General features: G+C 39.4%; 1 protein-coding gene across 19 annotated transcripts in view; it reads left to right on the top strand.

The window, feature by feature from the left end:
- Positions 1 to 15,271, top strand: part of KIAA1217 (KIAA1217 ortholog) — a 371,859-nt gene that overhangs the window by 304,281 nt on the left and 52,307 nt on the right. The window contains exon 1 of one of the 19 annotated variants that reach the window (XM_061351631.1): positions 9,552 to 9,788. The exons of the other annotated variants lie outside the window; for them this stretch is intronic. The gene's annotated coding sequence lies outside the window, so the exon portion shown is untranslated. Of the gene's footprint in view, positions 1 to 9,551; positions 9,789 to 15,271 lie in introns of those variants that run through there. 19 annotated transcript variants of the gene reach the window in all.

Here is a 15,271-nt window from a genome sequence, read left to right as displayed (position 1 = left end):
TGATCTGTCTTGTGTGAAGGTCTTTTCTGCCCTTCATTAAAATTAGAATTCTTATCTCTCACGTAAGTCTGAGGTTCTCAGGCAAAGCTTTCGCTGCCTTCAGTGGTAGCTTGCCCTGAATAACAACGTAGGGATTGGATTTGAGTCCATTTTTATTGTCTGCTATTTTCTGGTTTTATTCTTGCTCCATCTCTTTTTACATAATGTTTCCTTGTTCCAATTCTTTAGAAGTTTTGCTCCTTTTTTTTCTTCACTGTCCTTCCTTTTAGTAGAACAGTTTGCACTAATTTGGCTGTTTACTTGAAATTCCTAAGTAGCTGAAAGAGTCAGATGTTGCCAGACCTCCCTAAACATGCTGACAGATGATAAAAATGCTCATGGCTGTGACCTCCCTTCATTAGGAGAGGATGTCCTCCATTACCTCCTTTGTAAACTAGGTAGCTTATCTGAACTGCTGGAGTCCAGTTAGCCAAAGTTCAACCAAGCTTTACGACTTCCAGTTAGTATTCCAAATGAGCTGTTACTCAAACAGGGGTTAAAAATCACTTTGTGCAGGTAGATGTTTTGGTACCATGTTTCCTAGAACCCAAGTAAGGTTAGAAGACATGGTTTTGATTTCATTTGCTTCAAACCTGCCATCTGTTTGTCATTCAGAACCTTAGCTTTCCCAAGAAATTTTTTGCATATCCAGAATGTAAAATCATGACCCAAATCCTTTGCTTTCCACTGAGTCTTCACTTAAGTACATTATTTGTTACTTGCCTCTAGATGAGACTAATGAATGCTAAAGAAAATTAATTCTGTCCCTATCTTCCTTTTAACAAAGAAGAGTTAAGCCAGTACCTGATGTCTGGGAGAACACAGCTACGTATCTGAGGACCTTGATTCTTCTCCGTGTTGGACTGTACTTTTTTCTAATAAGGGCTCTGGAAAACTAATCAGACTTCTGAAAATATGAGCAGTAAAAATATCTTTTCTTGGATGCATGTTAAGATCTAGGGTTAAAAAAAGCCTCAGCTGGCAAAAGCAAGACAGTTGCAAATATCAGCAGGCAATAGGACTCCATGAGAAATGATGTGATGCTGAAATTATTTTTTGTGTGAATATATGCCTTTCTTACATCATTGCAAATTAGATTTCCTTGTGACTAAGTCCAAAGACCCACAGGGTGTGCCGGGTAAAGGGCTAGTCCCGCTGTCTCTCAATATTTACTGTAGGTATCTTGACCCTGGTAAACTAGGTTGTTCACTTCAGCCACACTGACCAATTTGTATATTTTTTTTGGTTTGGATAGAAGGAAGTTAAACGAAAACATAGGACTCAAGCACTGTAGAAAGAAGTTTGTGATCTAAGACAACTCTTAATTGAGGCACTGATAGCACTTCTAACCTTGCAAAAGATGTACTTAAAACTGCAGTTACTGCTGGGCCTTATAACTGTGAGATGATGTGCAGCTTGGACATTTACATTGCAAAATTCAGCTGTATATAAGGCTTTCATGACCATTTCTCCTGTTGGTACTGCTGACTCCTAAACTCAGCACAGCAACTTCTTCTGATTTGCTATGTCCTCACACTGGAAGAAACAGAATACTGCAGGCATCAGGTGTAAACACACTTCTTAGGTCTTTTAACTGTCAGCTCTGTTTTATAACATTTTTATATTGTTTACATCCTAACCTATTCCATATATCTGTAGCAGAAATTGTAGCTTGACTTAGTTGTTTGGTAATACCAGATGAAACGAAGAGCTATGCTTTCCTTTGTGTTCATTTAACCATATCAATTTATTCAGTTTTATTTGCCTTCAGTGCAGTGTGAAGAGTATGGAACAAAAATAAGGGCCGAGTAGTTAGCCATAAAGCCATGCATTTATCTTGATTTGTGACAGTATTTCTAACAGTATTTCTTTTTATAAAGAGCAGAAATCTGATATAGAGCACATTTAAACCAAATAAATATGCTGATCTGTACCAGAACTGTACGTGTTTGAAACTATTCCTTTTTTGGAAAAAAAACAACAGGGATGACCCCATCAGTTCAGTGGTGCCCTGAGGAAGCGCTGAAACCGAGACTAGTTTGAAGGGTTTGGCTTCATGCTTTGGTGGTGGCTGGCTGTTAGGTATGTGATGTGCTTGATCTCTTCAAGGAGAACGGGGAGAGGAGAAGAAATGCTTGCCACATCTTCATGAATTACACAACTCCTGTTTGTTCTACCTAAAAAGCAGCTGTGGAAACACAAAAGAAATAAACATTTTGAAAGCAAAAGAAAGAGTTGGTTAGAATGCCGCACTAGTTATGCGGGGTGTCATCATTTAACTTTAAAAAAACCCATTAGTCTAAACAGTCTAATAGCTTATGGGATGCGTGGGCCATACTATACTGATGAGATAAATGTGGATGTTGGCAAGCCAATGATGTAATTATGTAAATCCAACCTTTTTAGGATTGAAATGTGTTATGTTTCAGTGTGTTTATATTTTTGTAATTTGTGATAACACCCTGAAAAATCTTGGCTGAAATGCCAAGAGGTTTCATAGTGTACTCACCACGCTATTCTGTCTGGAGAGTACACTAAAGAAGCATAGGAGAACCAATCATGAGAGATTTATTAACTTTTCTCTGCTTAATTAGATAATTTTAACTTTTTTTTTTTTTTTTACTCTTACATTCCATTTGTTTGTAAGAAATGAAATACACTTGTAAATATGCAGAAATGAGTGCCTGTTCACTGATCTAGAGGTTTCCCGTATTTCCAACCAGGAATGAAGTAATGCAGACTGGTAGCAGGCTGACAGCTCAAAGTTGCTGCAAGAGTAAGCCACACAGAGACACTGTGATTTCAGTCAGGCCAATGCAAAATGTACTGCATCTCATGCATCATTTTGCTCAGGTTGCCTGAAGTGTGGCTAGGCTGGAAGCTGTCATGGGACTTCTCTGGGTCAGGTTCTACATGGTCTTATGCTCCCTTCACTTCCAGAGTTCACCAGGCATGTCACTGAAGTTGTCTCATTGACCACTGATCTGTGACAGTGTCACCTAGGGAATGTCAACAGGTTCAGTACAGGTGTAACCAGGCTAATCCCAAATATCAAGCCTGCTCCTCTAGCTAGATTTAAGCTGGTGCATGCTATAAGCTCAACATTTTAAGGCAAGAAGTGTAATATTGCTTTCCCCTTATCTTTCTGTTGAATTCTTGGTTTACACCTGAAAAAGGTGGTCTTGGACTAAGAATGGGAAGAGCTGTTGGACATTATGATGGCCAAAGAGCCCTTGCTGTACAGATGCGCTTGAGGTCATAAGTCTGTGGTCAGGGCATTGATAACATGATGAAATTGATACAGGAAAAAGTTTCCTGAGAAGTAAAAGCTGTGTGCACATGTGCATGCACACACATACAGGTGACAAGTCTCATCACTTGACAGAGACTGGTGGTGATTTCATCAAACCAGATTTTTTTTTGGCCCGCACTAATGACCAGACATGTACAGAGGGTAAGAGCCACCTCAGCATTCTCTCTCAGCACTCAGTCCCACTGCATGTTGAGTCTCAGAGATGGTGCACTAAAGCCTGACTTGTAAAAAGATGTTATTTTCGGCAGTGTCTGAAGGGTGTGAGCTGTTTTGAACCTTAACTACGTTTTCAGTGGAAAAGGCTGAACTAAGTGGTAGGTTTCAAAAGGCATTTGTCACTTTAAAGTGCATGTCAAATGTCTTTGTTTTGAATATGAGAGTGGATTGCAAAGGCAAGTGATGGTCATAGCTTCTTTCCACTCAAGCATTTACAAGTCACCTCAACTGGCATTTACCTGAAATGATCTGCTCACTTCTTTCCTAAAAACCATCCTCATGTTCTGATCACCCTTGCCAAAACCCCCACAAAGCCTCAGAATGTTAAAACAAACTAAAGAAGTTTATGTTGGATGTATTTTGTTCTTTCCTCTTCTCCTTCCTGTCTTCCTCCATCACTCTCCCATGCTTGCTGTGATAGACTACAGCATTGTAATAAGAACTATTGCAAAATTGTTTAGTCTTAAAGAAAATTTGCATTAGTTCATGTTTTCCCTTTCTCGTTCTGTTTGCCCATTCTTTCATTGATTTTTTTTGTTTTTGTTGAGTATTTCTTCATATGCTACAGTCTCTTTAATTCCCTCTTTTTTCCCCATCAGTGCCTCACCTCCTAGTTTAAGCCTCCTATTTTAGTTGGGGTTTTTTTCTTTATTATTTATTATCCCTTTCTTATTTCCCTATTTAGTTCTCAGCACTCCATCTCCAATCTCTCTTTTCATCTCTGGCCTCTTTCACAAACTCATTACTGTCCTTCACCGTGTCTCATTCCCTTTTTGTTTTGTCTTTTTTTCCTCTTTCTTGTGTAGTTTCACACTCAGAATTCCCTATTACAGAATCATGTAATTCTTCTTTACATAGCTATCTCTTCCCAGTGTCATAGAATCAACAGAATCATTTAGGTTAGAAAAGACCTTCAAGATCACTAAGTCCAAGTCATGAGTTGTGTATTAGTTAATGTTTGCAGCGTGTGACTCTTGCTGTTTTTAATTAATATTTCTGCATTACATCTGGATGAAGCAGGAAGAAGTTCATGCTACAAACTCAGTCCTCTACATTTAGGCTTTAAGTAATTTTGGCAGAAGTAATAATGGTAGGAAGAGGAGAGCTTCTGTATTGGTCTGTTGAAGAATAATATTTATTACCAGCTTCAGGCTAGAGACCCTTAATTCTTAGCTCAGTCAAACAGAAACCACAGGCCAGGCTGGATCCACCAAGCTGCCATTACCCCCTCTAATTACAGTATCTCAGCTTCACTTACAAAGCAGAAAAAAAAAAGGGAAAAAACAGGATGAAGAACAGAGCAGAAAGTGAGTAAATGAAAAGACAAACAAGCAAGATCACTAGAGAGAATTCGGAAAAATGTCTGATCCTTGTAAGTTTAGGCTAGAAATTGCTGCCCACTGGAGCCAGTGGCAAGAGGCTGGGAAAGCCAAAGGGCATCTTGCCCTACCTGGCTGTAGAGGGTGTGAGCTGACTCTGGGTGCCAGATGAGACAAATTCTCACTACAGAGCAACGAATAGTGCTGTCTTAGCTTTTGAGAGGCACTTAATGCATATATGCCTGCAACACATACTGTGATACTTTCCTATAGCTAGGAAAATCTTTGTTTAAATCAGTACAGAAATGAGGGGGAAGCATGAGGTTTAAATTACAGGGTAGAGAGACAGACTGCAGACCTGACGTAATAGCTCAGTTTTGCAGAACCTTCTTCATGCAACTCCAGTGAGAGTTGGCTATATTTGCTCTTGTAAACTTAAAATAAGTTTTGAGAGGCTTATGGAGTTTCCAGCACAGGATTTCCCACTTGTATTTGCTTGCCTTTAATTTTTGAAATCCCTAAAAATCTAAAATTTCTGATTATGTTGGTCTGCCATCACCAAAGTATAGACCAAAAATGTACTGGTGGTGTAGAAAACATGTATGTGTGCATGTATACATAATGTAATCTACATATTACAATGAAGAACTGTTCTCTTGGAGCTTGGATGCTCACCTGTGGGCTGGTTCAAAGGCTTCACCTGTAGGTTGCTTCACACTGCCAGCTTCAGCTGTTCTACTGAATGGGCTGCTTTGCCAGCAGTGAAGCCATAGAGCTGCCTGTCCCCTTTATAGTGGTTCACTCTAGCTAGTACTTATATGCTCTGGGGTGTGGGAGGGCTTTATGTTTGTTTGCATTTTTTTTAAGAACTAGGGAGCTTGGACTGAGGATAAGAGAACTTTATGGCACTTATGTCTACACCAAGGCATATTGGTTTCACTGCATGCCTTTGGAATCAGTAAACAGAGGGAATAACAAACAATGTGTATGTTTAAGAGAAGATAGTGTAGTCTGTACATAATCTCAAATCCCGTATGTCAGGCAGCCAGAACTGTTCTGTTCCCTCCCTGTTTGTTTAGCTTGGCCTCTCAAATTCAAAGAGCTTCTGCAGGATTTTCAGTCTTCAGAGAAACACCACACACATCTTGTAGGTACAATAAATACGAGCAGTGGGCTGGGGAGCTGACATGGGAAAGTTGAGCCCAATTTGGAAGAGTTGTTCGTGGTTGTGGAGAACAGTGTAGAGTGCAGTGTGGCACCAGCACAGCCTATCTGGGTGCTAGTGTGTATGTCACCTTGGTGCCTTTGGATCAGGATTGGATATGACCACTTTTTTCTTCCTCTGCTGAATGTCTGAAGGCAAAGCTAAGGGTTGGTATCTCTCCTTTCACTGCAGAAAGTAGATAGCCACACTGAGAGGTTTCTGTCATGGTGCCTGCCTAAGCAGATGGAAGAAAGATGCTGATGGTGGTTCTCCAGGTACCTTCAAGAGTCTCGTGTATCAGATACTGCAGATTTGGGAGATTGCACATTCAAGTCTGTACATAGGTGTTTGTCCTCCTAAACTGTTAGTTTCTTGGATCAGAATTAGAACCTGGATAGTCTACAGAACTGGTGGGGTGGCGTGAACACTTTCTTGGCAAAAAAGAAAAAAACACACCCAAAAAACCAAAACCCAACTTAAAATAAAACACGAGAAATGCTTCTTTTGTAATACAGCTGTAAAAGCCAGCATCAGTGAACTTTCAATTTGGATTCTCCTGGACTGCACTAACTTGTTGCATTTAAGCAAAACCCTGTTGCCTCCATCACAAGCTTTGCTCCGTAGTGCTGAGAGTAAAACCAAGTCCTGAGGTGGTGACTAGCAATCCAGCCTGTAAGTGCTTCCCTGTTTTCTGTCAAGGAAATGGTTGTTTACAGCAGTACAAGACATTAACTGCTTAATTATTTCCATCCATGAAAATATTATTAAGGGAATAGGAACCAAAAGAGCTGTTATCAGGGACAAAGAATTTTGATCAGCAGTCAAGCAGTAAGTTACATCTGTGCCACATGTGTATACCCCACAGTAAATATTCCCTATCTTTATAATTGTGTGGTTTACTGATGTTGTGTCTCTAACATTTTTTCTGCTTAAAAATTAAAGAAGCAAACAAAAAATGAAAGAAAACAAAAAGAACGTGTTGGGCAAACTGATGGAAAGGTCCAACAGATCAAGATTGTTAATACCAGAGAAGAAAGTAGGGTGAGTGGTGATTTAGCTCAATGGTAACTTGGGTCTATCATTAACGTAGACATTAACATTTATTTTAAAGTAATAAGCTAACCTAAACTTCCAGGCTTGATCTCATGGAAGCATAGGGTGCTGTGCCTCTTAGGGGCATGCCCTTTGCTTCTACAGGGGGTTAAACTGAACAGGAACTCTTGTTCTGTACAGTACGTTATATACAAATATATGGCAAGTAATTAAACATGGGATAATAGATGGCAAGTTAGGCTGCGCTTGAGGGCTGTGATAAAGTAATTGAAATGGAAAGTGATGCTTGAATGGTTTGTATGCATTGTTAGAACCTACAAGTTAAATTACACCCTTGGTAATGATATATCTGTGTAATATTTATGATGTTGTGCCTGATGTATTTTAAAATTAAAAGAAGATTCATTCCACTAATGAAAAACTTTTCATATGCATCAGATGTACTTGAAGACTCTTGCATATAGTGCCAGATGTATGGAGAACTCGTTATAGTGTGTCTGATGTTCTGGGATATACTTTATCATGCTAGAGTCCAATTACTGAAAATGTGCATCCTACCAGCTTGCAATTCATTGCAGAGAAACTGCAATGAAATAAAGTGGTCTTTTTTATCCTGCATATTAGCATAATAATGTGATCTCTCACTGAAGGTTTGTTAGCTTGTGAGGAAGAACATAGATGGAAGAACATACTCTCTGAAACTGTTGAAAAGCATGTGTGGCATAAAAGCGTACTAGGATAATTTGCTTGTATTTCTTACTCTTGATGTTTTTGAGTCTGGCTGGTCAGCATAGCTAAGCAGCTTTTAACTAGGTCAAGTATATACATCCATTCATTAAAAGAGGATGCTTGACTGGTTAGTTAAACCTGCCAAATATAAACCAGATGCTTCAATGGTAAATACTGCTTTACTCCTATACAGCAAGAAACAAGCCTGGACTGATTAAATTTGAAATAAAAATAAATAGGTTTAACATTGTTTCTGTGCTGTAATAATACTTTATTATAGTTCTAGTGCAAATATTTAATAAGATATTTAAAAATATTTTACTGAAAACTAAAAACTTAAAACTAAACATTTAAGACAAAAAGTATTTTTCACATTTCTGAAAAGACTGTATATTACACTACATATAATTTCATGAATTTCTGGTCAAGACCAATAATGGCATATAAATTTACAATGTACATTACAAATGAGAATGCACAGCAGCGCAGAGCTGGAGGACTTCTCTGCTGTTGGGCTGGGTACAGTAAGGGGTGGAACACCTAGATTTTTAGTTTTGGCTACCGGATCTGATCTTAGTCCTGTTACCTACATCCTTTGTGTCAGGTTGCCCTTCTGTAGCGGAAGTGAATGATGCCTCCCTCACTAATGGCTGAGGGACTGAAAGCAGTACTGTGATACATAAACGTTACTTCAGTAAGGTCCCATTACAACTGGTACTTTACAGCAGTATTAGCTCATGGTCATGTGCTTAAATCATGTTTCAGTTCTTCTGAATGCCAGTCATTATGATACAGGCATATTTTTTGCTCACATAAAACCAAAAACAAGTTTAAAAAAACCCTCACAAAACAACAGCAAAAAACCCTACCCCTCAACCCCGCAACCGGAAGGTAACTACTGGTTAAGCTCATATCATGCGATTTTTCCCTATGATGTTTAAGTGCCATCTCCTTTAGACTGTGAATACTGTATTTTTAAGAAGACATTTTCTATATACTGTAGTATGTTGAGGTGAGGGGATGGAAGGGAGGGAAGCATCCTTTCTATTCGAATTTTTTCTTTATTTTACGTTTGCCTTCTCTATTGTAACCTTTTAAAACAAAATAAAATCATCACGTCTAGTGTGGTGTGCTACAAAGATAACTATGAAATTGATTTATAGGGGCCCCAAAGTTCAGGTTAGCCAAGCAGCTCAGGTGCTTTGTTAATGAGTAGACAGCCTCCTCCACAGGAGGGGCTTGCACTTCCTTCTACCAAATCTGAATAAGAAAAAAGCTTCTAAGTTTATAAGTGCTGTATTTTTATTTTTTTTCTCCTGGACTTGTAAGTACTGCGTTTTCTAAATAATTGGAGTTATTCACCTGTTGGGGAATTAATGTGTATGTGTTTCATGTTATTGCCTTTGAAATGCATTCTCTTACCTAAACAGAGGTTACTCACTATTTTATTTATGGCTTTCCCATTTGTGAGTCTCTCTTGTACTTTATTCTATGATGTGAGTCTCTTTCTATACATCTTCTGGGCACCCATTAAAAAATGGTTGAGCGATTGAATCACATAGTGTTGCACAGTTTGTGACTGGGTGACATGCCAAGGAGGTTATTTAGTGACTAATTTCGAAGGGGAGGAGAAATCGCAGGCTTGTCATGTGGAAAAGTACTTCAGTCTATTGAAGCAGCGTTACTTAGATGACCGGTTAAAGCAAGATGGCCTGCCCCTGTTGTGAGCAGAGGGAACAAGGAACATTTTCACTCTTTCAAAACCTTTTCCCAGAAGGCATGGATATACAAAATACTATACCGTAGACTGAGGATTTAGATTCAAGGCTGAAAACAGAAAGTGCTTTATTAGAAGAAGTGGAACTAAATGTTCATCTCACTGCTGTAGCTATACAAGTGATTTTCTTAAGTAACAGTAAGTGCCTTTAATTGTTTCAGAGCAAAAAAAACCTTATCAAAGAATGCTTTATTTGTCCATAGGTAACAATGTTGTCTAAGAGTGTAATAAGACTGCTGGTGTTTTTAATTGTAGAAACGAGTACTCAGAGTAGCATCAGGATAGATGAAGAAATTATGCCTGAAAAAGCAGGCTATGTATGATTTGGTTTGAAACTCTCCCTTCTGCTTGTTTGCACGATCCATCTTCAGTGTGCACATAGACTTAAAGGCAGGGTGAAGCAATCAAACATTATTTTTGATATTACCATTAAATTTGTTTTGTGGTTGCTTAGTATTTTACGGATCTGTTTTACATTCTGTAAAAAGTGAACTAGGTATTCTTTGTTTTCCCCATGGGAGCTTTAGGATATGGTATGAATTAAGTTTATATGTAGTCAGGGATATAAAAGGACATATTGAGACATGTAAAATACCTTGAGGTAAAACATTTGTATTGCTGTAGGGACTGGGTTCATGCACAATTGTGCATTAAAGATATAGATATAAAATAAGGGATAGTAATGTTAAGAATGCGTTTGATGCTCTGTGGCAGTTACAGTATGGTATCCTAAAAATTCTGCTGTTGAAGATGAAATTGTGCTTATGCCATAGCCTTTGTGTACACCTGCACAACTGGCAGAAATGTATGGAGAATGGATGTCACAGTGATGTTGAGTAGCATGGTAACGACACCTGAATATGGTTCACTCAGGATGCCTCCTTTCTGGAGGGTCATGTTTATGTGCTCTGAATTCCACCTCCTAGAACAGTGAACATCATCTTCTAGTTCTCCTGTTTTGTCCAGGCCAGTTTCTGGGCAGCTGAGCCTGGCAAAAAAAAAAAGAAAAGAAAAGACTGTGAACATAGAAATTGGAAGACTGCGTGGATTCACCACCATTTATCATCACAGGTTCATCCTAAAAAACATCTTATGTTGTCTGATGGCAGCATTGTTGATCAAGGGAGGAAAAACAAACATAGAATTGAGCATAAATGGAAGAGGAAAACTCCGGTGACTCTCTTGCCATATCCATATATATGCAATTAGGTACTCTGTTTTGGTGTAATCAGTCACTAGAACCAGAAAATTACAGTTTCATAGGTGTTCTGAGTTTTTAGCTCAACTCTTCTTTCACTACAATACAGAGATTTTACAGCTGGGCATATACCAAAACTGTGCAAAAGGAGCTAAAGAACTGAAACCTAGATGCCTGCTAAGAATGGGAAGTTAATTATAAGTGTAGAGATTTCTCGGGGAGTTCTACAAATCCTTGTCTGGAAAATTATGCAGGAAAAAACAATGGAAATATTTGAGACATCTTAAGAGCAGCTAGCTGGGTTTTAGAGTTCCCGTTCATGGGAAGTTTGAACATTTGAAATAAGTTTTATTTTACCAGCATGTGGTTCCCATAATGAAAAACAATTGTGAACCCTGGCAGCACTTAGAGCCTTTTACTGCAGGACCAGACTCAGCTGAGGCCAGGTCTCCGTCTCAGCCTAGGTTAGCTGTTTCATGGTCTCAACTCTCTCTTTTGAGCATCAGAAGACACATTCTTAGGTAAAATTGCCGAATAAATTTCTAGTCCACTACTGAGGAGAGATGGGCATTGAAACCACTAGCATGTCTTACTATTTGGTCTAGAAGATCAGCCCAAAATCACCAAGTACTTGCTCTGCTGAAGAGACCATGGAAGAATTGGGCTCCCTACTCAAGGGCAGAGTCTGAGTTTTCCCAGGTCTATGAATCTGGAAAGCCAAAATTCTACAGCACTTCAAGGATGTCAGATAAGAAATAATGTCAGTATTTGACTGAGATCTGTCGGGTGGATTGTGGGGTTTTTTTTTCAACCTTTGTCTTTACTGATTTTTTTACCAAATGTTTTAGATCTTTTGGATTAATGTTGTCTGCTGAAATAATTCTTCATTGGAAAGTTCCTGACCAGAAAAAGCTAAAAATTATGCTAATGTGTTTGTAGTTTTCAAGTATGGCTTTGGGCAGCTGGAGGAACCTCTCAGTGATGTCTGATAGGATAAAGATTTAGCTTCAGACATATAGTCATGGTACAGATACTTAAAAAATTTCCTTTCAGACTGTTTACTAATTCTATAGCTTCCAAATGTACTATTTATTATTGCAAATTGTATTATTTTAGAAATATTCAAGCTGCATTTGACTGGGTTTTTGCAAAAAGCGATTTGTGCTTTCAGCTATCCAAACCCAACCTTAATGAAAGACCAGGCATGAAAGAAGTGGTATCACAGTGCAACTACTGATGAAACTGAGGGTTTTGGACAACTAGTGTATTGAAGCTGTCAATTTATATTTTTATGACGAAAGAACACACTAATGGATTGTATTGTTATTGGATTTGGGGCTCTTTAATCAAGTCTTTACTGATCAGAAAAGTGAAGGATTGCCTACTTTCTTAGAGGATTTCTTCTGGTGAGCAATTTCCATAAAAGGTCACTTTACAGATACTTGAATTTATCAGTATTGCATCAGTACTTACGGTTTCTGTAGCTTTTAGATCAAAGCCTTTGCAAGCTCTCAATAAAACTCTTTACAGCTGTCCTCTGTTTACCGTTGGGTGAGCCAGCTTGAGGAGCATAGGAGCAGTTTCCTCAGGGAAATTCAGGGTGTCAATGGGAAAGTAAGAAAAGTAATAGTTTCACATGCCTGAGAAGTGATTAATGGAGTCTGCTGGGAACTCCAGGGTGTCTCCAAGAGGGTGCCTGGATAAGTTCTATCTTGGGAACATGCTCCTTGTAGGTATTTTGGCAGGCTGAAATCCTTGGTTCAAAGCCAGTTGCTGTGTTCTCTGTTGATGTCAAGGAGGCCTCAGGGAGTGATGGGAAGGGCTGCCAGGTCAGAAACTCTGGCCTACTTTTCCCTTCACCTATGTTTTGCTGTGAGATGTTAGCAGATAATGCCACAAGTCAGTCTGTACTTCAGGTATCTGGCTGCATGGTGAGATGAAGTGTTGGTGTGATGCCGCTGAATCAGTGTAGGCTTAGTGCTGGCCTTGCCCTGATGTGCATGCAGGCATGACAATGTGTGCCCTGTCTCATGTGTGCCACAGGTGCGAATGATGTGCTGAAGGCAGCTGGAGAAACAGAAGGATGTTTTTTTTCATTGTGAGATGCCCATGTTGGGACAGGCCATGAGCTGTAACAAATTTAGAATAAAGACCAACATAGTGTTGTATTCGTCCTGATGATGGATGGAAGACTGGGTTGAACCGCAGAAATTAACAGCTGATGAACCAGTGTATAGCAGTTTGCTATTTGGTATCTATAAGGCTTGTGAAACTTCAGCTCTCTCCTTCTTTCAGGGTAACAGTGCTATTCAAGAGGCCAGGAGCTTTGTATTCTGCTCTATGCTGAGACACTGGTTCTGCTTACCCTTTATGTGAGCTACCAGGAGAAAGACTCTTTGTAAGGTCATCCATTTGGGTGGATGGGTAGGTGGTTTGCCACCCTTCTGCACATAATCACATTAAAAATATAGCAAGTTACTGAGTATGCCAACTAGTTTTGAAATAAAGAACACAATTGGTTTTATATGATGTTTACTCTATAGCATATAAAGACACTTTCAGTGTCTCTGTTGCTCTGAAAAAGAAACTGAAAGATTGTTAGTGATGTCTTTTTACTTCAAATGTTTTATACAGAAATTATTGCTAGCTATTTACCATATTGTAATCTAAGGATTAAGACGACAAGTTTCCACTTCAAGGATGTAAAGCCTATAGGTAGTAAAAACAATGAGGAACTGTATGCTAAAGAAGACCACATCCTCAGGCAAACGTATTACATGGTTGCAGAAAAAAAGCACATGATCCTATGACTGCACTAAAGAATTTTCTTCCTTTTGCCCTCAAAGCAATTGGCTGTGATATTACCTCGTATTTAGAGGCTCAGATAAGCCAAATATCCTCTTTCTCTGTTCCTGATTCATGTAGTTGAAGTCCAGGAGCATGTGGATGAAGACATCCTGCATACGAGAGTGCTTGTTTCCATTGAGCAATGTGGGGGTTTTGTAGTGGAGGACTGAAGAACAAAATCAGCACAGAAAGTGGAGTACATATGAGACAGAACAGTGTGCCAGGGATATCACACAGATTTATAGGTGAGAGGCAAGAAAAGACATCATTCACACTTTCAAAAGTTGCCATCAGTGAAGAATCTGGAGATTTTGGAGAAGAGAGAAAATATCAACAAGGTGGCAAACGACACTGTAATGAAGCAGTAAGGGTGCCTGACTCCCAGTCACCAGCCCAGGTCCCCGCACCTGCCCTGGGCACCCTATGGCTCCGACTGCTCCCCCCCTTCTGCATATTACACCCAGGGGCTGAGTCATGGCTTAAAATAGAAAGTGAACTGTTCAGGAAAGGGTTGTCTGCCCAGGCATTTGCACCCTGCCCAGCCCAATGGGGCCTTGATTCAGGCGCTGTACTCCAAGTGCTATTTTAAAGCAAAAGTATTATATACACAGCAGTACTCAGATACAGAACTTTGAGCGATAGCCCAGACCTATACTTGAATTCCTCATTTCCATCTCAACGTATGGCAATACGTTAAGGTGGAAAATAGGAATTTTCTTTTGACAGTTTTCTTTGATTTACGGGAAATGTATGAGCATATATGGGAATATGAAGTCCAGAAATTAGGGGAAGTTAAACCTGTTGCTTTTAAAGCTTCCATGGAAATATTCTCCTCTCTACAAGGTAACATTGGAATTTTCCTCTCACTACAACCCAGCATATCCCATATGTCTGTGATTTCTGTCCCAGATACTTTTGCATCTGTTGTAGCTTCAGCTGAATCAAGGGTATGGAATAGCTTGTCCAGCAGAAACCAGGGAAGATTTTCTTTCTCCAGTTTCTTCTCTCTGTGCAAAACATCTGCCACTGCCTATCCGTGGAGTCACGATCCCAAAGTTGCTCAAGTCAGTAGGAGTCTTTCTGTTCTGCTGGCCCAGGTCCGGAGTCTGAATGTCCAGTGCAGCTCAGTATATTGCAGTGTTTCTTCAAGCCCATAGAAAACTATGTTGAATACCCACTGATAATTTTATTAATACTATCTAGTTATATTTTATTTTAAACTCCAGACTACAGTAATTCTCTGTGCAAATGAAAAAAAAAATATAAATCCCACATTCCCCTTTGGCTCCATGACTTTTGTCTGCCTCATTTGTGACCCATCCCAGCGCGCTCCTTTGTTCTGTTACACTTATTTATTATTGCTGCTGCCATAATCAGGTTATCTCCTTTCTTCTTTCTGTTACCTGATACTCCAGATTGTTGATCTGTTGCCCTGGGGACCGTCATTTTTAATTCCCAAGTGCAGAGACTGCTGTGATCAGAACAGCTATTGTTTATACACCACCATCGCAGTTCCCTTAGCAGTGGAAAAACCTGTGGTGAGGCAGGAATAGAGTGTAATTTCTTGCTTCATCAG

The sequence above is a fragment of the Neopsephotus bourkii genome, unplaced genomic scaffold (genome assembly GCF_033783945.1).
Source record: "Neopsephotus bourkii isolate Nb327-2 ecotype Australia unplaced genomic scaffold, CSIRO-AGI_Nbou_v1 NB_53, whole genome shotgun sequence".
Lineage (NCBI taxonomy): Eukaryota > Metazoa > Chordata > Aves > Psittaciformes > Psittacidae > Neopsephotus > Neopsephotus bourkii.
Note: the sequence above shows the minus strand (reverse complement) of the source record. Positions and strands in the feature narration are given on the sequence as shown.